The sequence below is a fragment of the Chiloscyllium plagiosum genome, unplaced genomic scaffold (assembly GCF_037043375.1).
Source record: "Chiloscyllium plagiosum isolate Xiang-an unplaced genomic scaffold, Cpla_swu_hap1 HiC_scaffold_26, whole genome shotgun sequence".
Lineage (NCBI taxonomy): Eukaryota > Metazoa > Chordata > Chondrichthyes > Orectolobiformes > Hemiscylliidae > Chiloscyllium > Chiloscyllium plagiosum.
Genome location: NW_028270164.1, coordinates 16169860 through 16194680, shown reverse-complemented (window position 1 = coordinate 16194680; position 24821 = coordinate 16169860). Strand labels below are relative to the sequence as shown.

Below are 24821 nucleotides of genomic sequence, written 5' to 3'. Positions count from 1 at the left end.
CCTTTATTTACACATGAACAGTCCTTGACTTTACTACTGACTCATACAGAGTCAGGCACCAGAGTGGCAGCATCTCTGATACTCAACCTGCTTATGTCTGCCAGGGCTCCATGATTGTACCAAATTAACAGGCCCAATCAGGGAACCCATATTCTGTCATGAATTGAAAACAAAACTGCTGGAGATCACAACACATCAGGCAGCAACCGTGGACAGAAAGCAAGCTAATGTTTTGAGTCTTGATAACTCTTCATCAGAGATGAGAAGCTTGCTCCCTGACCTGCTGTGATCTCCAGCACTTTTTTGTTTTCAGTACACATCCCAACATCTGTAATAATTTGCTCCCTCGTCTTCGATGATGTCCAGATGGTGACCTCATGATATTCACAGCAATCCATCAATGCTACACTCGTGTGTATGGCTACACATGTGTGTATGCCGAGATAATGTAATCAAGTCCTCAATTTGAGCTTTTGAAAACAGAATATCATGAATCTAAATGAAATATCTGTCAATAGACTAACATCTACCCTTGGCAGTTCACGTGTTTCAAATGCAAAAATCATCTTTTTGCCATTAGATGAATTTGCTAAGTCAGTAAACCTTCGATTTTACTGTTGTTAAAGTTTTAGCTTTCCACAGAAATTCAGTTTTAGACTCTGTAGCAGCTACAGAGTTAAATGCTATACCCAGCAGTGAAACAGTTATCTTCTGATGCATATGTCACATTGCTATTTTGTGCCTTTCATAAGACTGCTTATCGGTCTGATTTGTAAATGTATTTATGATGGCTTTATTGGTCATAAGGGTAACGTTTAATGTTACAACAATGAATATGTTTCATTTTAATTCAAATGTTCTCACCTGTGTGCCACTTAAGTAAAAAGTGTCCTTACTGAAAGAGATTAGGTTTGGTTAAACTAATTGTGAGCACATTAAAATTTATTTTAAACAATTTTGTCTTGCGTCCTCATGATAATGAATATTACATTGAGTATAAATGTCGCTGCTCAGACACATCACTTTAGATTCTAACGAGTCTCTGAACCAAACCAACTGGCAACATGAAGTGGCTACTTGTTGCCCTCGCTTGTATTCATCTCTCACAGTGTGTGATCAGGTAGGAAATTGTCACATGACAAGAGAGAGAACGAAAAGCCTGACTGCGAGGAAGAATAAAACATGCCAAAATGTGTAACTTCTGTTCTTTTCTAGGCAGAGTGCCTTTGATTAAGGGCAAATCTGCATGTGATGTTCTCCAGGAGAAAGGGTTGCTGAAAGACTTCCTGATGAAACATCCATTTGATCCCTGCTTAAAATTTGAAGGACCCATATTCTCCCAATCTCTGGATTCATCAGAACCAGTGATTAACTAGCTGGATGCAAGCCATCTGTCAATTTTCAAACATCCTTCTTCATCTAAATCTGCAGTTTTGATTATTTATTCACATCACTGGCTGTGTTATTGCATTCCACACTCTCACCGTCCCTGGGTAAAGAAATGCCTTCTGAATTTTCTCAGATTAAAGGACAATACTGCTGATGCTGGAAGTCTGAAACAAATGCAGAGAGTGCTGGAGAAATTCAGCAGGTCAGGCAGCAAATGTGGAGACAAAAATAGAGTTAATGCCTCAAGTCGAGTATGACTCTTCAGCTGAAGAGTTTATTCTGTTTGTTTCTGAATTTTTTCTTGAATTTTTCGGTAATGACCTTCAGGTGACAGTCTTTAGTAATGGTTCCTTTTGCAAAATGAGTATTTTCATTCCACTTTAACAAAAAACGTTGCAGAATTTCAAAGCCTCTATTAGGTCACTCTTCAGTCCTTTACCAGAGTAAAGTGAATCCAAATGTCAATCTTCCTCGATATATATGCTCATACATTTTTGCTAATATCCTTTCAGGTCATCTCTGCACCATTTCCAGTTCCTCCAAATCCTTTGTATAATGGGATAATCAGAACTACATTCAATACTACTGTAGGCTAACCAATGTTCAATACAGATTTAGCAAAACTTTCCTAATTCTCAATTTCACCTCTCTGAAAATCAAGGTTAGTGCTTCATTTACTTTATATCAGGTTTGCTAACCTGCTACCCCAACTTAGTTGGTGTTTTTGTACTCCAAGATCCCTTTGTTCCTCTAACCCATCCAGATCTCCACCTTCCAAGTAACAAGTGACCCTCCTTGTTAAAATGTACTAACTCATTTCTTCCTTACATTTATTGCAACTTCCATCTATAATTTCTACTCTCAGAAATAGCTGTTAGTAATAATTCAGTCATAGATAAGCTGTATAAGTTAGACAATATATTGTAGATCTTTGATGTGCAATATCTTAAACAATAAGCATCAATGGATGATGTTTGGCTTCTCCAACTTAATCTCTTGACAGAAACTATTGGACCCTTCTGTGGGGTTGTTTTAATGCCCTCCATTTCCATTTTGATTTAGTCTCCTTGCTCTCTTCTATCATCGCTTTTGATGCCCCAAGTGGGCTGTGCTGGTATATTGTTCATTGAACTGGAAACATGGGTTATATGGTGGTGGTAATAAAAAATTCATGCGAGTGCAATAGCATCTCCAAATGGAAGAAAGATCTACTGGACTGCTGACCACCTCATTGAATCCTTATGATGTGAAGTCGGGACTTTTGATTCAATATTGATGGTGACTTCTAGGGGACCCATGGATTAGCAGCAGTTTGCCTGACAGTTACTGGATCAATATTTCTGTAAACTCTTTCCTAGGATTGCTTGTGCTGCTGAGGGAGATTTTGACAAAGCTAGAAGCATTATTAACCCCGATTAGAGACAAACTATCACATGTAATTCTAAAAGAACCAACGACCAAAAAGCTCCAATGATCTGAAATATTACATTTACTGTTTGGATATCGTTTATAGAAACAGAAGGTAGTGCAGTTATTCAATCCTGCGGGAAATCTGAAACAAATACAGAGACTGTTAGAGAAACTCAATAGTTCTGGCAGCTTCCACAAAGAGAGATTAACATTGCAAGGGTGTTATGATGCTTCTCAGAACTGAAAACTGTTAGAAAATAGTGTTTTTATATTTTTGACAGAATCCGAGGAAGTCACATTTTAATCTGTAACCATTTTACAACTCTTTTTCTCTTTCACCACCTTTAACAACCTTTTCTTCTTTTGTAATGTGTTCTTCTTGCCCCACCTCTGCCTTTGTCAAAAATAAGCTATGGAGAGATGCTGAGAAGGGCTACTTTTCCTGAAGTGGCAGAGGCTGAGGGGTGACCTTTGTTAGGGAGATTTCACTGGGGTGTTGAATGTAGAGCTAGGGAGGGTGACACTAGTTCTGCAACAGACACTTCTAGTTCCAGCCCTGAAATGGTTAACAACAGCCAAGCGAGCTGCTGCTGGCGACTGCATGAGTACCTGGCTGGAGCTTGTAAGGGATATGCATAATGTTAATTAAATCTTGGAGCCTGTAAATACCAGCCAGTATCAATTGCCCCATCGAAACTCGGGATTAATAAAGAAACCGATCGGAATCTGTAACTGTTAGACAAGTGTGAATTGCTCTATCGGAACCTGTAACTGTTAAGTGTGAATGGCTCTATTTCAGTCTAAAGTTGATAAGTGTAATTGTCAATTTAGTTAAACTGAAACTATTGAAAATGGCTAGCCTGTCAGACGCATAGTAATTCCTTGAAACAATGAACTATTGAATACGGGATCGGAACCGCTCCCAGGGATGGCTGAGCCATTGTCAAGCACAGCAGGAGCTGGACAGGCACTTCGATGCGGCCAATAGGAGGACGGATCCCCAGCGCGCGCAGATGAATGGACCAATGGGGAAGGCGAACTGACCGGGGACTCCAGGCAGCGCGAAGTATAATTGTGTCAAGTTTGAACGAGAAGGGAGAACGCCTTCTCCAACGAATGCATGCTTGTAGATTCGTTGTACCAGTTAAGATTCTGTGAATAAACTGCTGTCTGCGTCTAACCATAGTTGCCAGTGTGAGTCTCTCCTTCCGAAAGAACATGCAAAGATGGGACCCCGCGGGTCCGTCTTAACATTTGGTGAGCCCGACGCGGGAAGGAAATGAGACAACGGCAAGTTGGCAACGTTGGCGGATCAGGGAGCAGACAACCTTCGGCCGAAGTTTTCTAAAGGTGAGGAAGCGCCTGTTAAATCTAAGGCTTCCAGTAGTTAGATTTTCTCTCAGTTAGTTTCTTGTCTGCTCTCCGACCCTCACCAACCCAAAAAACCTGATCAATTTGACAGCAGTATCGCAGAGTCCTGGCTGGTAAGCTTTTACTAACCTTTTAACTTACCTAGAGTGTTTATTTCACTAACGCCTAACTGTTTTTGCCTGAGTCCCTAGCGCAGCTTTCGGAGCCGGAGCGCATATCTGTTTTTGCCTGAGTCCCTAGCGCAGCTTTCGGAGCCGGAGCGCATATCTGTTTTTGCCTGAGTCCCTAGAGCAGCTTTCGGAGCCGGAGCGCATATCTGTTTTTGCCTGAGTCCCTAGCGCAGCTTTCGGAGCCGGAGCGCATATCTGTTTTGCCCGATTTTGCAGATTGTTCTGCCTGACGATTACCTGATGTTACCTACCTGACGCTGACCATATTCGACTTCCTGGATCCATGTTACTGAGCACTTAAAACTGACGAATTTTTTTTGTTTGCATATTTGTTGTGACCACCGAACATACCCGGGGTGACAGAGGTCGGAACTCTTCTCCTAAAGAGGGTTTAACCGTACAGACGTCTGCCTTAGACCGGTTGTTAAGAGCAGAGATCTGCCACGCGAAGGTCAGGCTTTGAAAGACGTACTGTTCTTGAAGCGGTTCCCTTCAGGGGAGATCCGACATGGGGGACCTGAGTTTCGGACCACCTAAGTTGACTCACCTCAGGACAGCATGTCCCGGAGTGCCCTGGTGGCACTGCAGGGACGGTGGGGACATGCCTATTCACAGTCAGTTACTGCTGGATAGCGTAGCCCTGCATAAGGAAAGGTTGGACCTGGTGATTGCCCAAGCACCAGAACAAAAGGGAATTATCCTGACAAGATTGAGGGAAACATTTAAAAATCCCACATTAATGATCAAGATTCTGGACGGTCTCTACAGGTCACCACATTATTCGGCTCTCCAAACAATTGCGCTAGGCAAGCCCCCCGCTGGGTGGGCACCCCCGAGCACTGATAGCTCCCGGGAATGGAAAACAAAAATGGTTGTGACCTTTACCCCGCAGTGGCGATACAGACCGGTTTGTTCCCCTATTAGCCCAACTGTTTCGGACGGTCTTACCCGGGAGCTAGACTATTTAGCCGCGACTGTTACTTTACCCACTGATGCATACACTAACGAGTCCACCCCAGTCCCGAAAACCCCCGACTCGCGGCCACCAACAGGGGAGATATTGGGGGAGATCAGGACCCAGTTAAGGGAGAATAATACTGCTATGGAAGCTAAAAGAAAGGTCCGTAACCTAGAGAATAGTCTCAAGCTGTGGCGGGTTAAGAACTGGTTCCCTAAGGATGACCAACCCTTCTTTACGACAAGCGAATTTGATGCCTTCCAAGCTAAAATCCTAACCTACCTGCGGGAGAGGAAAGGGGATACCAAGAAAGGGTTTTTTAATTTAGCCAAATCTTCCACTAAAAGGGAGGATGAAGACGTTTACTTGCGGGAGCTTCTGATACGCTTCCAAAGCCACTTACCGATTTCACCTATTCACACACCAGTATTGGATGAGCAGGGTCCTGTCCCGGAATGTGAGCCTGAGTGGTCTCTGAGCCAAACTCCAATTTACCCCCCCGACCCCCTACACTTCTTCTGTGGCCGTGCCGACCCAAGGTGCCAACCACGAGGGAAGTCCGCCACCCCCTTACACCAGCCCACAGTCAGGATCACCCGCTCACGGTGCATCGCCCACGGCCCCGCTTGCGGATACCAGGGCACCACTGTGTCCGCTCCAACTGCGTTGTGAGGGGCCAACCATACAGGCGCCTGTTGTCAAAGTTCTAGGGGGAAATATCGCGTATGAGGACCCGGACCGAGACCGTTTAACAGAGCGACTGGAGAGTGTGCTCAATAATCATGAGCAGAAACTAAACGCCCTCACTGAAATGGTCGCAGCCGGGACGGGGATGGTAAAGGCAGGGGGCAGTCTGTGTCGGATCGGCCAGCCGGACGGCATCCCACAGAGATGGGAAGTATAGGACGTAGAGGTACAAGGGGAGGGTTGCTGCCCCGTGCTGGGACAGGATGGCTCCCATGCCCCAAAGTTTCCTTCCCTGGGAAGACATGACAAATTGGCTTCAATGAATAGCCAGTCCGCCAAGTCTGAACAGGCACCCCGGGGAATTCAAAAATCCCGGCGGGACAGTAGGTCCTTTGCTGCAGAAGGGGACACTTTAATTGTTACGGGAGCTCGCCTCCAGAACAAGCTTGTGAAGGGAGGGAGCAAGTATGACTCCCAGCTAGATACAACCTCCTCGGAGGACGAGGGGGAGATTATTGGGGATTTTGATAAGGGGTCCTACACATCGCTCCCACGGCCCCACGGCAGCCCAATGCAGGGGACTTTCGCCACTATGCCGCCCGTTCAAGCGCCTCTCCTCGCCACTAGTATGGGGGTAGAGAAGTACGTCCCCTGGTCACGGACAGACCTAGACGCCCTGGTCAGGAGGCTTCCTCCGATTGCCAACGGGGCGTCTGCCTGGATAGCGACTTTTGAGAGGGAGACCTGTCATGAGAAACTAGCGCTGGCGGATTTTAGAACCATAATGGTACGCATCCGAGCAGAGGAGGTGCTGATCAGGGCAGAAAGACTGGCTAGGTGTTCCAGGTCAGATGAAACTGTCTCGTTTGACCTCTACCGAAATTTAATCTGGCGGTCCCTGTGGGACAGCTACCCCACTACTTTCTCGCTGGACGCGTTGGCGACCCTCAGACTAAAGGATGGGGAGGACGTACATGAATACCTGGGGAGGGCCTGGGACCTATGGGAGGCTGGGACAGGTGAAAGGCCAGATAGCTCTCCCTTGGCAATAGCACATTTTCGGAGGGGGGTGACCGAGGGACTCCCTGCACCATTGCAGAGCAAATTGAAAGACCTGGTGGGGGTGGATTCGATGGAGGAGGACATATGGAGGAAACAGGTACATCACTATCTGAACAGGCACCGTACATCGGAAAAGATGAAAGCCGAAGGGCAGGCCTCCAAGACGACTATACAGATCTTAGAGCAGTTTGGGATGATTCGTTGATTGCCAGTGAAACTGACACCCAAAATTTGGAGGGGGTCCGCACCTTGCTGGACACCCTTGTGGCAGCCGGTTTTAAAGTAAAACGGGAACAGTGCCAGATAGCCCGAAAATCAGTATCCTTTATGGGACGGATAGTAGGAAAAGGGGGCACCACACTTTCAAGAGCGCACACGGAAGCGATCCTCTCCTATGGCACCCCTATAACAGTACAGGACATGATGGCCTTCCTGGGGTTATGTGGGTATTCTCGCATCTACGTCCCTGACTTTGTGACTATGACATCCCCACTCAGGGAAATGATCACGGAGGTTGGGGCAAAGAGGCTCAAGAGTCAGTTGCGATGGAACGCGGAGAGAGAGAAATCATTCAAGGAGGTGAAGCAAGCTTTGGGAGCAGCGGCCACGCTAGCGCACCCAGACTATAAGAAAGGTTTCCACCTGGACGTGGCAGAGACTGAGGGGATAGTAAACGCCGTCCTGTACCAAAAGGACCGAGGCTGCAGGAGAGTGCTGGGGTATTACAGCTGCCGTTTAGAGCCCATTGAGAAAGGGCAGCCAGGCTGTGCCAGATTTGTGGCAGCAGTAACGAAAGCGGTCAACAACACTGACCATCTAGTACTCTGCCATCCCTTGACTATTCACACAGATCACAGCATAGGAGCCTTTCTGGCCTCCAACTCATTCAGCTTTTCAGCTGGGCGGCAGGTTAGAATTGAGAATGCCCTTCTATCACCGCACATTACGTTTGCATCCAATAGGGGGAGTACTAGGAATATGATGGTGGGAGTGAATGGGGGATCCTTGAAGCCCCACGACTGTGTGGCCAGAGTGGCTGAGGAGAGGAGGATACGTAAGGGGTTGCACACAGAACCCCTGGCTGAGGCAGACTGGGACCTGTACACCGATGGCAGCAGCCGTCGGGAAGCAGGCGGCGTACGAGCCTCGTATGCCGTGGTCAGAAATTCAGGGGGGGTATACGACACCATCGAGTCTGGGGAAATCCCACAGCCTGCATCTGCACAGCTAGCAGAGATTACAGCCCTGACAAGGGCATTAGAAACGAGTGAGGGACACCGAGTTAACATCTTCACTGACTCCAATTATGCATGGACCGCAGTCCACGTAGAGGGCACAGTATGGGTTAGACGTGGTTTTAAAACCAGCACGGGGAGGCCGGTAAAACACGACCAGAGTTTGCGACGGTTGCTCCAGGCAGTGCATCGTCCAAGGGAAGTGGCAGTAGTGAAAGTGCAAGGACACTCTGCCTTACGTACCAGGGAAGCGCTGGGAAATGATGCAGCTGACAGGGCAGCCAAGCTCGCAGTGCAGATGGTCACCCTGAGGTCAGGGACAGACACCCAACAGAGTCCGGGGCCGGGGGAGGGTAGCAATGATTCCCCTGGAGAGGCGGCTAGGGCAGGCCAGAAATATCCCCGACGAATACAAGCTGGTGGATGCGATTGCTGCTGGTTTTGAAAGTTTTCTCCTTTTTTCCGCCATTTTCCCGATCACGGTTAATAAAAACGTTAACAGAATCAACCTCCTCCACTACAATATGCAGAGGCTTACCAACCTAACCCGGGATGCAGTTGACGCCATCCATGAACAGCTTGCACAGTCCTCCCTCATGACCTTACAAAATAGGATGGCTTTGGACATGTTACTTGCCGAAAAAGGAGGTGTTTGTGCACTGTTTGGGACCATGTGCTGTACAGCCATATCAAACAACACAGGCCCAGATGGCAAACTCACTAAGACCCTGGTGAAGCTCCGAACCCTGGCTGCTGAGCTGAAGCACCAATCGGGGGTCAAAAATCCAGTCGTCGATTGGCTGAACACCACATTTGGGAGATGGGGGACTCTGCTAGGGCAGCTGGCCATGGGGGTGTGCATCTCGGTAGCTATTCTTGTCACTTGCGGGTGTTGCTGCATTCCGTGTATCAGGACACTGGTAACACGCACTATTGATCGTGCCCTATCAGGAACAGATGCCTCCTCGCCCGCATACCAGGCGGTGATGCTGGACCGGCCTCCAGCTGAAACTGCCCAGCGAGAGGGTACGCTTCAAAACCCGCACACGTTACATGTGACATCACGGGTAATGAGTGGCAAGACTATCTACGACTTTCCCCTGTAACCCGATTCCCTCACTTTCACCCGGGTGTGGGTACTGTATTCCACAGACCCTGGGCTGTGTCATCTGTCCGTTTAAATCGGGAACTCACCCGGCTTTTACCTCAAGGGGCCCTTGCTGTCTACACAGCCGACGGCCTGTGGTGAAATTGCTAGAGTTCTAGGTAATCACTTTTCAAGTGCCTCTAATATGTTTACACAGCTGGCGGGCTGCGGGGGAACTCCTGCTGATTCGAGTACTTAAATCCTAGAAAGCTTACTCAGCTGACAGCCGGATTGCCTCTGTGTGGGGGTAATTGCTTGTGTTCAGGTGCTTGCGGTTTATTTTTCTTTTTTCTTTTTTTTCTTTATGGGTAGGGAATCTCTTGTTTAAATTTTTTTTATTTTAACCCCCACACTACCACCTAAGTGCGGTAGTGCTTATTTTATCCCCAGCACCCATGGTGTGTGTGTATACGTGTGAGACACAGTGAAAGACACAAAGTGCACGAATCTTTATTCAATTTCCACCACCAGGAAGATAGGAAAACACCCGGGTGGCCAGTGACAAACACAGCCCTTCACGTCAAAGACAGTGCTGTGTGATCAAAACAGTGAGGGGGAGGATAGGGACTAAATCAAAATAGAATTGGAGGGAGAAATGATGCACTCCACTCCCTGCGGTGCCCACCTCTCCCTGAACAACTCCAGGGTGTTGGTGGACACCGCGTGCTCCTTCTCCAAGGACACCCGGGCTCTAACGTAGCCGCGGAAGAGGGGCAGGCAGTCGGCCCTAACGATCCCCTCCACGGCCCGCTGCCTGGACCTGTTGATGGCCAGTTTGGCCAGGAACAGGAGCAGACCCACGAGGAGGTCTTCAGACCTGCCCTCCTTCCTCCGTACCGGGTGCCCAAAGATCAGGAGCGTGGGACTGAAGTGCAGCCAAAAACAGAGGAGAAGGTTTTTAAGGAAATCAAAAAGGGAGTGCAAACGCCCACACACAATATATACATGGTCCACGGACTCCACAGCGCCACAGAACAAGCAGTTGGGCTGGGAGTCCGTGAACCACCGCAATCTGCGGTTGCAGGGGACTGCTGCGTGCAGCACCCTCCACCCCAGATCCCCGAGAGAAAGGGGGAGGACTCCCACGAAGAGAGAGCCCTCCACTGGGGATCCCCACTGCCCGGTGGCAAATAGGCACGCCAAGGCGTGTCCGGACGGTGGATGAGGGAGAAGAGGTGGACGGTGTGCAGCAGCAGTCTGTACAGGGCTCTTCTTTTTATATCTTTGAAGGAGACAAAATTAAAATTTCGGAGGCGGCTCAGGTTGTGGGGCACAGGCTCCCGCGGGAAGTACGGGACCTTGGGGCCAATGTGAAATTCCGGCCGGGCTGGGGTGAGCGCGGACGGGATCCCACCGCAGTGCTTGCGGTTTATTTTTTTTTTCCTTCTTTTTTTTTCCACACTACCACCTAAGTGCGGTAGTGCTTATTTTATCCCCAGCACCCATGGTGTGGTGCTTGCGGTTTATTTTAACCCCCACACTACCACCTAAGTGCGATAGTGCTTATTTTATCCCCAGAACCCATGGTGTGTGTGTGCAGGTGTCAGACACAGTGAAAGACAAAGTGCACGAATCTTTATTCAAATTCCACCACCAGGAAGATAGGAAAACACCCGAGTGGCCAGTGACAAACACTGCCCTTCACATCAAAGGGCAGTGCTGTGTGATCAAAAACAGTGAGGGGGAGGGTAGGGACTAAATCAAAATAGAGGTGCTTGCGGTTTATTTATTTATTTATTTATTTTCTTTTTTACTGCCCTTCACATCAAAGGGCACGTGACTCCTGTTTATTTTTTTTTTATTTTTTTTTAATTTAACCCCCACACTACCACCTAAGTGCGGTAGTGCTTATTTTATCCCCAGCACCCATGGTGTGTGTGTGCAGGTGTGAGACACAGTGGAAGACACAAAGTGCACCAATCTTTATTCAATTTCCACCACCAGGAAGATAGGAAAACACCCGGGTGGCCAGTGACAAGCACTGCCCTTCACATCAAAGGGCAGTGCTGTGTGATCAAAACAGTGAAGGGGAGGGTAGGGACTAAATCAAAATAGAGTTGGAGGGAGAAATAATGCACTCCACTCCCTGCGGCGCCCACCTCTCCCTGAACAACTCCAGGGTGTTGGTCGACACCGCGTGCTCCTTCTCCAAGGATGCTTGCGGTTTATTTTTTTTTCTTTTTTTTTCTTTTTTTTTCCCCCCACACTACCACCTAAGTGCGGTACTGCTTATTTTATCCCCAGCACCCATGGTGTGTGTGTGCAGGTGGGAGACACAGTGAGAGACACAAAGTGCACCAATCTTTATTCAATTTCCACCACCAGGAAGATAGGAAAACACCCGGGTGGCCAGTGACAAACACTGCCCTTCACATCAAGGGACAGTGCTGTGTGATCAAAAACAGTGAAGGGGAGGGTAGGGACTAAATCAAAATAGAGTTGGAGGGAGAAATAATGCACTCCACTCCCTGTGGCGCCCACCTCTCCCTGAACAACTCCAGGGTGTTGGTCGACACCGCGTGCTCCTTCACCAAGGATGCTTGCGGTTTATTTTATTTTATTTTTTTCTTTCTTTTTTTTTTCTTTTTTTCCCCCACACTACCACCTAAGTGCGGTACTGCTTATTTTATCCCCAGCACCCATGGTGTGTGTGTGCAGGTGTGAGACACAGTGAAAGACACAAAGTGCACGAATCTTTATTCGATTTCCACCACCAGGAAGACAGGAAAACACCCGGGTGGCCAGTGACAAACACTGCCCTTCACATCAAGGGACAGTGCTGTGTGATCAAAACAGTGAAGGGGAGGGTAGGGACTAAATCAAAATAGAATTGGAGGGAGAAATGATGCACTCCACTCCCTGCGGCGCCCACCTCTCCCTGAACAACTCCAGGGTGTTGGTCGACACTGCGTGCTCCTTCTCCAAGGACACCCGGGCTCTAACGTAACCGCGGAAGAGGGGCAGGCAGTCGGCCCTAACGACCCCCTCCACGGCCCGCTGCCTGGACCTGTTGATGGCCAGTTTGGCCAGGCCCAGGAGCAGACCCACGAGGAGGTCTTCAGACCTGCCCTCCTTCCTCTGTACCAGGTGCCCAAAGATCAGGAGCGTGGGACTGAAGTGCATCCAAAAACAGAGGAGAAGGTTTTTCAGGAAATCAAAAAGGGAGTGCAAACGCCCACACCCCATATACACGTGGTCCACGGACTCCACAGCGCCACAGAACAAGCAGTTGGGCTGGGAGTCCGTGAACCACCGCAATCTGCGGTTGCAGGGGACTGCTGCGTGCAGCACCCTCCACCCCAGATCCCCGAGAGAAAGGGGGAGGACTCCCGCGTAGAGAGCCCTCCACTGGGGAATGCTTGCGGTTTATTTATTTATTTATTTTTTTTCCTTTTTTTTCCAGAGTCTCTAACACTTCTGTTTATTTTTTTCTTCTTTTTTCCTCCCACACTACTGCCTAACTGCGGTAGAGACACCATCTTTTTTTTTCTTTGCGGTAGTGCTTATTTTATCCCCAGCACCCATGGTGTGTGTGTGCAGGTGTGAGACACAGTGAAAGACACAAAGTGCACCAATCTTTATTCAATTTCCACCACCAGGAAGATAGGAAAACACCCGGGTGGCCAGTGACAAACACTGCCCTTCACATCAAAGGGCAGTGCTGTGTGATCAAAACAGTGAAGGGGAGAGTAGGGACTAAATCAAAATAGAGTTGGAGGGAGAAATGATGCACTCCACTCCCTGCGGCGCCCACCTCTCCCTGAACAACTCCAGGGTGTTGGTGGACACCGCGTGCTCCTTCTCCAAGGACACCCGGGCTCTAACATAACCACGGAAGAGGGGCAGGCAGTCGGCCCTAACGACCCCCTCTACGGCCCGCTGCCTGGACCTGTTGATGGCCAGTTTGGCCAGGCCCAGGAGCAGACCCACGAGGAGGTCTTCAGACCTGCCCTCCTTCCTCCGTACCGGGTGCCCAAAGATCAGGAGCGTGGGACTGAAGTGCAGCCAAAAACAGAGGAGAAGGTTTTTAAGGAAATCAAAAAGTGAGTGCAAACGCCCACACACAATATATACATGGTCCACGGACTCCACAGCGCCACAGAACAAGCAGTTGGGCTGGGAGTCCGTGAACCACCGCAATCTGCGGTTGCAGGGGACTGCTGCGTGCAGCACCCTCCACCCCAGATCCCCGAGAGAAAGGGGGAGGACTCCCGCGTAGAGAGCCCTCCACTGGGGAATGCTTGCGGTTTATTTATTTATTTATTTATTTATTTTGACCCCCACACTACCACCTAAGTGCGGTAGTGCTTATTTTTTTCCCCAGCACCCATGGTGTGTGTGTACAGGTGTGAGACACAGTGAGAGACACAAAGTGCACGAATCTTTATTCAATTTCCACCACCAGGAAGATAGGAAAACACCCGGGTGGCCAGTGACAAACACTACCCTTCACATCAAGGGGTAGTGCTGTGTGATCAAAAACAGTGAAGGGGAGGGTAGGGACTAAATCAAAATAGAATTGGAGGGAGAAATGATGCACTCCACTCCCTGCGGCGCCCACCTCTCCCTGAACAACTCCAGGGTGTTGGTCGACACCGCGTGCTCCTTCTCCAAGGACACCCGGGCCCTAACGTAACCGCGGAAGAGGGACAGGCAGTCGGCCTTAACGACCCCCTCCACGGCCCGCTGCCTGGACCTGTTGATGGCCAGTTTGGCCAGGCCCAGGAGCAGACCCATGAGGAGGTCTTCAGACCTGCCCTCCTTCCTCCGTACCGGGTGCCCAAAGATCAGGAACGTGGGACTGAAGTGCAGCCAAAAACAGAGGAGAAGGTTTTTAAGGAAATTAAAAAGGGAGTGCAAACGCCCACACCCAATATATACATGGTCCACGGACTCCACAGCACCACAGAACAAGCAGTTGGGCTGGGAGTCCGTGAACCACCGCAATCTGCGGTTGCAGGGGACTGCTGCGTGCAACACCCTCCACCCCAGATCCCCGAGAGAAAGGGGGAGGACTCCCGCGTAGAGAGCCCTCCACTGGGGAATGCTTGCGGTTTAGTTATTTATTTATTTATTTATTTTGACCCCCACACTACCACCTAAGTGCGGTAGTGCTTATTTTTTTCCCCAGCACCCATGGTTTGTGTGTGCAGGTGTGAGACACAGTGAGAGACACAAAGTGCACGAATCTTTATTCAATTTCCACCACCAGGAAGATAGGAAAACACCCGGGTGGCCAGTGACAAACACTACCCTTCACATCAAGGGGTAGTGCTGTGTGATCAAAAACAGTGAAGAGGAGGGTAGGGACTAAATCAAAATAGAATTGGAGGGAGAAATGATGCACTCCACTCCCTGCGGCGCCCACCTCTCCCTGAACAACTCCAGGGTGTTGGTCGACACCGCGTGCTCCTTCTCCAAGGACACCCGGGCCCTAACGTAACCGCGGAAGAGGGACAGGCAGTCGGCCTTAACGACCCCCTCCACGGCCCGCTGCCTGGACCTGTTGATGGCCAGTTTGGCCAGGCCCAGGAGCAGACCCACGAGGAGATCTTCAGACCTGCCCTCCTTCCTCCGTACCGGGTGCCCAAAGATCAGGAGCGTGGGACTGAAGTGCAGCCAAAAACAGAGGAGAAGGTTTTTAAGGAAATCAACAAGGGAGTGCAAACGCCCACACCCAATATATACATGGTCCACCGACTCCACAGCACCACAGAACAAGCAGTTGGGCTGGGAGTCCGTGAACCACCGCAATCTGCGGTTGCAGGGGACTGCTGCGTGCAACACCCTCCACCCCAGATCCCCGAGAGAAAGGGGGAGGACTCCCGCGTAGAGAGCCCTCCACTGGGGAATGCTTGCGGTTTATTTATTTATTTTTTCTTTTTTTTTCTTTTTTTTTATTGTATTTAACCCCCACACTACCACCTAAGTGCGGTAGTGCTTATTTTATCCCCAGCACCCATGGTGTGTGTGTGCAGGTGTGTGACGCAGTGGAAGACACAAGGTGCACGAATCTTTATTCAATTTCCACCACCAGGAAGATAGGAAAACACCCGGGTGGCCAGTGACAAGCACTGCCCTTTGCTTGCGGTTTATTTTTTTCTTTTTTTCTTTCTCTTTTTTGGATAGTCACCTTCAAGGAGAGTCCTTGCGCAAACACCCAAGTGGCCTGTGACAAGCAGTGCCCTTCCCATCAAAGGGCAATGCTGTGTGAATCCCTATTTATTTTTATTTTTTTTTTATTTAACCCCCACACTACCACCTAAGTGCGGTAGTGCTTATTTTATCCCCAGCACCCATGGTGTGTGTGTGCAGGTGTGAGACACAGTGGAAGACACAAAGTGCACGAATCTTTATTCAATTTCCACCACCAGGAAGATAGGAAAACACCCGGGTGGCCAGTGACAAGCACTGCCCTTCACATCAAAGGACAGTGCTGTGTGATCGAAACAGTGAGGGGGAGGGTAGGGACTAAATCAAAATAGAATTGGAGGGAGAAATAATGCACTCCACTCCCTGCGGCGCCCACCTCTCCCTGAACAACTCCAGGGTGTTGGTCGACACCGCGTGCTCCTTCTCCAAGGACACCCGGGCTCTAACATAACCGCGGAAGAGGGGCAGGCAGTCGGCCCTAACGACCCCCTCCACGGCCCGCTGCCTGGACCTGTTGATGGCCAGTTTGGCCAGGCCCAGGAGCAGACCCACGAGGAGATCTTCAGACCTGCCCTCCTTCCTCCGTACCGGGTGCCCAAAGATCAGGAGCGTGGGACTGAAGTGCAGCCAAAAACAGAGGAGAAGGTTTTTAAGGAAATCAAAAAGGAGTGCAAACGCCCACACACAATATATACATGGTCCACGGACTCCACAGCACCACAGAACAAGCAGTTGGGCTGGGAGTCCGTGAACCACCGCAATCTGCGGTTGCAGGGGACTGCTGCGTGCAACACCCTCCACCCCAGATCCCCGAGAGAAAGGGGGAGGACTCCCGCGTAGAGAGCCCTCCACTGGGGAATGCTTGCGGTTTATTTTTTTTTTCTTTTTTTTTCTTTTTAATTTTTTTTCTTTTTTTTTTATTGTATTTAACCCCCACACTACCACCTAAGTGCGGTAGTGCTTATTTTATCCCCAGCACCCATGGTGTGTGTGTGCAGGTGTGTGACGCAGTGGAAGACTCAAGGTGCACGAATCTTTATTCAATTTCCACCACCAGGAAGATAGGAAAACACCCGGGTGGCCAGTGACAAGCACTGCCCTTTGCTTGCGGTTTACTTCTTTTTTTTGAGCTTGTGGTTTATTTCTTTTAACCCCCACACTACCGCCTAAGTGCGGTAGTGCTTATTTTATCCCCAGCACCCATGGTGTGTGTGTGCAGGTGTGTGACGCAGTGGAAGACACAAGGTGCACGAATCTTTATTCAATTTCCACCACCAGGAAGATAGGAAAACACCCGGGTGGCCAGTGACAAGCACTGCCCTTTGCTTGCGGTTTACTTCTTTTTTTCTTTTTTTTTTGTGCTTGTGGTTTATTTCTTTTAACCCCCACACTACCGCCTAAGTGCGGTAGTGCTTATTTTATCCCCAGCACCCATGGTGTGTGTGTGCAGGTGTGAGACACAGTGAAAGACACAAAGTGCACCAATCTTTATTCAATTTCCACCACCAGGAAGATAGGAAAACACCCGGGTGGCCAGTGACAAGCACTGCCCTTTGCTTGCGGTTTATTTTTTTTTTAAAAAAGGGCAGTGCTGTGTGAATCCCTATTTATTTATTTATTTATTTATTTATTTATTTTTTCCCCCCCTTTTATAAAACCCCCACACTACCACCTAAGTGCGGTAGTGCTTATTTTATCCCCAGCACCCATGGTGTGTGGATGGAGGTGTGAGACACAGTGAAAGACACAAAGTGCACCAATCTTTATTCAATTTCCACCACCAGGAAGATAGGAAAACACCCGGGTGGCCAGTGACAAGCACTGCCCTTTGCTTGCGGTTTATTTATTTATTTTTTTCTTTTCCTTTTCCTCCCAATATACTTAATGCTGTTTATTTTTTTTTTCTCCAGACTCCCCTTTTTTCTTTTTAACCCCCACACTACCACCTAAGTGCGGTAGTGCTTATTTTATCCCCAGAACCCATGGTGTGTGTGTGCAGGTGTGAGACACAGTGGAAGACACAAAGTGCACCAATCTTTATTCAATTTCCACCACCAGGAAGATAGGAAAACACCCGGGTGGCCAGTGACAAGCACTGCCCTTTGCTTGCGGTTTATTTTTTTTTGGACTAAATCAACTCCTGTTTGTTTTTTTTTTATTTTTTCTTCTTTTAAACCCCCACACTACCACCTAAGTGCGGTAGTGCTTATTTTATCCCCAGCACCCATGGTGTGTGTGTGCAGGTGTGAGACACAGTGAAAGACACAAAGTGCACTAATCTTTATTCAAATTCCACCACCAGGAAGACAGGAAAACACCCGGGTGGCCAGTGACAAGCACTGCCCTTTGCTTGCGGTTTATAATGATTTTTTCTCAACTGGAAACATATGTTTGCGGGTTACAATGATTTTTTTTCTTGGATAGATACAGATGCTGCAGTTTGCGTGCGGGGGACTATCATTAATGTACGGCAATTCACACTGCTCACGGTGACAGGTCTATTTCAGGTTCGTCTATTTCCGTGGGGTACGGGGTTCCAATAGGTGTGTGCTTATGCTTCTTTTTTCCCCTACTACTACCCAATACTATCCCTTCTCCCTCAGTGTAACATCTGCTGTTCAAAAAAATAAACCCCTTCCATGTTAGTTTTGCCCACCTACATTGGCAGCACTTTGACTTATACTGTACGCTGCAGTCAGGGGCCGAGAAGTACTGTATGCCCCGGGATTCAACTGCTGATCACATCAGTGACTACTACACTGCAATCGGAGGTTCTACGTGCGTTTTGCTCGGATTGCCACTGCCCGGCTCTGTCCTCAGCGGCAACTAGATGGAGGTTGCTGTCCGTTACTGACTGGAGGTTATCCAGTGGCAGAAGAGTCTCCTCGGGCACGGGTCAGCCTGGCACAGGTGCAATTGCGCTGTGCACTCGGAGGAGATTGCCTCCGACCACATGGCCTGCAGTACATACATCAGACGCCTGGACGGGCCTGCAGGCCTGTGAGCCATTCTGGCTGGCGGGAAGGCCGGGGCACAGTACACTGTTCCAATGGTTTTCCGATCGCTGGCGTGTACCTGACTGTGGGCAGTATGCCCTTACATTTTCTCGTTTGTTTTAAAAAAAAAACACAAGACAAAACACACACCACCGTAGCGAATGGGCATTTACACTTGGGACTTTTTTTGGACAGCAGACGTGGCACCCGATGTAGTTTACTTTCCCCCCTTCCGGACCTCTTACGTTCGTTAATGTTTACATGGGTTGGTGTGGCCTCAGTAGAGGCCAAGGGAGGGAATGTTGGGGAGGTTTCACTGGGGTGTTTAATGTAGGGCTAGGGAGGGTGACACTAGTTCTGCAACAGACACTTCTAGTTCCAGCCCTGAAATGGTTAACAACAGCCAAGCGAGCTGCTGCTGGCGACTGCATGAGTACCTGGCTGGAGCTTGTAAGGGATATGCATAATGTTAATTAAATCTTGGAGCCTGTAAATACCAGCCAGTATCAATTGCCCCATCGAAACTCGGGATTAATAAAGAAACCGATCGGAATCTGTAACTGTTAGACAAGTGTGAATTGCTCTATCGGAACCTGTAACTGTTAAGTGTGAATGGCTCTATTTAAGTCTAAAGTTGATAAGTGTAATTGTCAATTTAGTTAAACTGAAACTATTGAAAATGGCTAGCCTGTCAGACGCATAGTAATTCCTTGAAACAATGAACTATTGAATACGGGATCGGAACCGCTCCCGGGGATGGCTGAGCCATTGTCAAGCACAGCAGGAGCTGGACAGGCACTTCGATGCGGCCAATAGGAGGACGGATCCCCAGCGCGCGCAGATGAATGGACCAATGGGGAAGGTGAACTGACCGGGGACTCCAGGCAGCGCGAAGTATAATTGTGTCAAGTTTGAACGAGAAGGGAGAACGCCTTCTCCAACGAATGCATGCCTGTTGATTCGTTGTACCAGTTAAGATTCTGTGAATAAACTGCTGTCTGCGTCTAACCATAGTTGCCAGTGTGAGTCTCTCCTTCCGAAAGAACACGCAAAGATGGGACCCCGCGGATCCGTCTTAACACCTTATAGAAGTTTATAAAATCATGAGGGGCAGGGATAATGTGAACAGCTAAAGTATTATCCCAAGGATAGGGAGTTCAAAATAGAGGGCATAGGCTTACGGTGAGGGGGAATGATTTAAAAAGGACCTAGGGGGAAACTTTTACATGCAGAGGGTGGTGTGTGTATGGAATGAGCTGCCAGAGGAAGTGGTGGAGGCTAGTGCAATGACAACATTTAAAAGGCATCTGGATGGGTACATAAATAGGAAGGGTTTATAGGGATATGGGCCAAATACTGGCAAGTGGGGCTAGATTAGGTGAGGACATCTGCTTGTTATGGGGGAGTTGGACTAAAGGGTCTACTTCTGTATGACTCTAAAGAATTAGAAAAAATCATTTTCCAACATCTTTCGGTTCTGAAGAGGAGTCATACCAGGCTCAAAACTTTACATCTGCTTCTCCCTTCACGGCTGCTGCCAGACCTGCTAAGTTTCTCCAGTATTATCTGTGTTTGTTGTGCACCTCATCTTACATATAAGTCAGAAATAGATGGCAGAAGGATCCCCACTCTTCCTTGGAGTACAAGTAGACATTTTGTTATTTTTATAGGGGGCAAATGTAATTTAAGTAAGTTCCCTCTGGAAATTAACTGGCATTTAACAGTGAGGAGTGGTTCCTGGTGGTAATATTCTGAGGCTCAGCCACTTGCCTTGTTCACAGCCACTAAAAGATTGGTACTGGTTTCCAGGACATGAGTGAACGAGACAGGATGGGAGTCATGAATGGGTGAAAGGAGGGGTAATGGAGGAATGAAAACAGAAATTGCTAGAGAAGCTCAGCGGGTCTGACAGTATCTGTGGAGAGAAATCAGAGTTAACATTTTGATCCAGTGACCCTTCATGAGAATAGCTCAATAGAACAGAACATGAAGGGTCACTGGACCCGAACCTTTAACGTTGCTTTCTGATCATAGGTGCTGCTTGACCTGCTGAGCTTCCCCTTTAATTTTTGTTTTGTTTCTGATTCCCATAAAAAGAAACTTTTTTATGTTTCTTTGTCCTTTGTTTTCTGGGTAATGGAGGAAACAAGTTAAGACTAGAGCATCGCTTTTGGTGAGGCTCTTGCTAGGACACCAAGTTCCTGACAGAAAGACACACCCTGCTGCCAAAGAGACAATGCAGGCAAAGTTGACAAGGTTTGGTTCCATTGGGAGGCAGAGCTGTGTGAGGTTTGTTAGATCTCTCGGCTGCTGCTAAAGGTTAATGGACTCAAGTTTAATTGGTGTCAAGAGGCATCAGAATGAATCCAATTGACAAATACCACCAGCAAGCAGCATTCTTGCATTGGGTCATTCACATTGCCACCTTCATGGGACCAGCTGTCCTGACCCCTGAAATCTGATGCAAGTACTCCCACCCGATTGTCCTGGACCCTGCATCACCACACTCCGTCCCACCCCAAACTGTCCCAGTCCAAATTATCCCACCGGCCCTTGTGGGCTCAACTAGGTTCTGTCCAATGTCTCACTTACGTTTGTAGTCTTCTCCTCTTGTGTCATGTGATTGGAAAGTGAGAGAGAGATTTATATATCCTGAGGGGTGTAGTGGATTGCATCAAGTCTCGCAGGGGTAGTGCTCTGCAAACCAAGTTCTGTTATTTTCGAAGTCATCACAAAAATTAAAGATTTGTTCAAGTTATGCAATATTCCACTGTTTACCTTTCTGAAAGAACCTGGTTAACAGAAAACAAAGACCAACTTCGGTCCAAGAATTTCTATTTATTACAAGTAAATAGAGTCTAACTGCAGGTAACTGCTATGAACTGTTGACATGTAACTCTACCATTCCCCTTATAAAATTCTGTGTACGGGAGGGGGAAACTGGGAACTTGGTTCAACGGCCTCAGAGTTTGCTGAGATGATTCTTTTGCTTGCCAAACTTCCTTTTGTTTACTCTCACATCTCCAGATTCTTTTCTCTTCCTCATGGGTGACACAATCTGTTGGCATATTAACTACAAAGTCTCTTAGTTATGAGTTACAGACACAGCTCACAGCCACTGGTGATAGAAAATAAGGCTTTAAGCATTACATTGGAGAGAAAGGTGTACCACTTGTCCCTTGCAGCCTTAAAAAGGCTTCTGCCAGTATCGTTCATACCCACAAGCAGTTCAGCTGCCTAGGGCCACTCACTTGCTTGTTGTCAGGCTTGGCCCTTGTCCTAAACAACTGGTCACAACTTCACAAACCAATCAGCTACTAGTTGCTGGCCGTTTCTCACTTTGTTACATCTCCCCCCATCTCAGCTGCCAGCCCATCTACAAGCTTTATCTACTACTTGAACAAAGCAGCAATGTCAACACAACTTACAATGAGTTTGCTTTTAAAAAACATACAGCAATCCCTTCCACAATCATCATTTTCCTATTTTAGACCACTATCAAAAATACAGAAAAATTACAAGATACAGTAAATACAACAATAAGAGTAATAACATGTGTAATTCTGATATATTTTTCATTGAAATATTGTGGTCTTCTTTTTTGCTGACAGTTGTCATATTTTGGAGCAATCAGCATTGGGAACCCACCACAGAGCTTCACTGTAGTCTTTGACACTGGCTCATCCAACCTATGGGTACCATCAATTTATTGTTCTCAACAACCATGTGGTAAGTAAATGTTAACCTGTTGTTAAATATGCCTCTCCCTTTGATTTTCCTTATTGATAAAGGCAGCTGTATAACTCATATTGGAAAAGGCCAGTACTTCTGGACTCGTCCACAGCCGTGTAATGGGCTCTGTAAAGCTGGATGGAACTCTCAAGTGTTATTTGGCTACTTCTGAGGTTGGTAAAAAATTTCAGAACTTGTTGAAAGCTGAAGCTGTTGTTCTTTGTCTCTCTATGGAGATGGAAGAATTATCGGATGGATTGCAACTGCAAATTTAACAGCAGTGTCAAACAATTTCTGTTTTTTACTGATTTTTAACTTTTAGTACATACCTGCAGCTTGGGTCTAAACTGATTCTGGAATGGATTCCCTTAAGGTGGGTGCCCCAAATCATTTTGATTAATGTGACATGAATAAATGTCCAATGGTGTTATAATATTAGACTGCTTTTTAAATCTAGTTTATTCTAATTGGAATATGTAAAGACCTGAGATTCAATCCTGCTTAGACTCTGTGGTGCGAAATAGTTCTCTTCAGATACATATTACAATATACACAGCCCTCATTCCTGTGTCAGATGCTTACAGGTAAAGTTAGTAGACGTTGCAGACTTCAAAACAGCAAAAGTGAGTGAAATCCATAAAGAACGAAGCTATTAATGCTTAATAATACTGCACACATACACATACACACACAGCTGTCCACCCCTCCTAGGATACATAATTCAACTTTCAGATCTTAACTGTGAAGTTGTTTGGCCACAAGTACTTGATCTAAGGTACGGCATAATGCTAAAACCTTCTCAATATTTTAATACAATGGATGTTGCTTTTCAGAGACACATCACAGATTCAACCTAAGCAAGTCTTCAACATACTACTCCAAAAACCAAGATGTATCCATCCAGTATGGTACAGGCAGTATGACTGGTATACTGGGATATGACACTGTCAGAGTAAGTTGTAACCATTGCCAGATAATTCAAGCTACATAATGGTGGTAATTGCTTTCCAAAGTTATAGTTTAAAGTCAAAGAGAGGAAGACCTTAAGATTCAGGCATATTTTGTGCACTCATCTGTAGGAGCATTAAAACAAGTATGAGAATGGTGAGTGGGGACACTACATTTATCGTGCCTCTACCCCAATGCTATGCGTCGCCCCATCATGCCACCAATTAAGGCCCTTGAATGGGTAATTAATCCAGCAGAAGGGAAAACAATATCAAGCCCTGTTGGACTTGCTTAGTGGTACTGGAGCAGGGGAAGATGTTTGGTTGGTGCTGATCGAGAAGTTGGGGATCCACTAAAAGCCAGCCCTCTTTCCTTGCTCCCAAGCTACTGTGACCCTGATCACATGCCCAACTATCCCACCCATCACCATTTGTTTGTGGCTTGGGATCCAGCAACAATCCTGGTCTTTGGGAGGTGTTCTACTGGCAGCAAGCTCCATCTCACCAATGGCACTGCCATCAATAGAAGTGCAAGGCTCTGATCAACTAGCAACTATTAGATGATAACTTTTTTTGACCTATGAACATAGATGAAAACTATTACTCTAAATCTACACAAATCCCACTTTCTAATGCTTGGCCAATAATCTTGAATGTGGTGAAATTTTGAACGCTTATCCAAACACTTTTTAAAGGTTCTGAAGTTTCTGGCCTCAACTCCTCTCCCAGGCAGCGCATTCCAGACTCCCACTATGCTCCAGACAGATCTAGACACCACACCTTATGAAGGATTTATTGGCCTTGGAAGAATGATACTTGCACTTCAGGGGTTACGTTATGAGGAGAGATTATACAAATTAGTCCTGGTTTCTCTAGAATGTGGAAGGCTAAGGGATGATTTGATTGAAGTTTTCAAGATATTAACAGAAAAGGACAGGGTAGGTAAATTATTTCCACTGGTTGGATATTCTAGAACTAGAGGCATAGTGAGAAAATTAGGGCCAGACCATTCTTTAGATATATTAGGAAGCACTTGTACAAGACCATAGGATATTGGAGCATAGTTAGGCCATTTGGCCCATCAAGTCTGCTATGGCATTCGATCATGGCTGATATGTTTCTCAACCCCATTCTCTTGCCTTGCCCATAACCCCTGATTCCCTTACTACCTGTCTCTTTCTTAAATACACTCCATGACTTGGCCTCCACAGCCCTCTGCAGCAATGAGTTCCACAGATTAACCACTCTCTGGCTGAAAAAAATGGGAGCAGATGTTTGGAAATCTCTTCCACAAATGGCAATGTATGCAGGATCAGTTGTTAATTTTTAATCTGAGACAGAAACATTTTTGTTAAGCAAAGGTATTAAGAGACATGTTTCCACTGGGTGCTCCAGTTTCCTCCCACAGTCCAAAGATGTGCTAGTTAGGTGGATTGGCCATGCTAAATTGCTCTATGGTGTCCAGAGATGTGCCGGCTGGGTGGGTTGGCCATGGGAAATGCAGGGTAATGGGGAAAGGGAGGAGGTGGATGTGGGATGCTCTTTAGAGGGTCAATCTATACTT

The 24821-nt window shown here is 47.4% G+C and overlaps 1 pseudogene across 1 annotated transcript in view; it reads left to right on the top strand.

Annotated features, from left to right (window-relative positions):
• The first annotated feature begins 1000 nt into the window (after positions 1-1000).
• LOC122562932 (pepsin A-like) overlaps positions 1001-24821 on the top strand; it is a 46216-nt pseudogene continuing 22395 nt past the window's right edge. The window contains exons 1-4 of the transcript XR_015750899.1: positions 1001-1120; positions 1220-1382; positions 22190-22307; positions 23144-23262. The product of XR_015750899.1 is annotated as a pepsin A-like (transcript). The remainder of the gene's footprint in view (positions 1121-1219; positions 1383-22189; positions 22308-23143; positions 23263-24821) is intronic.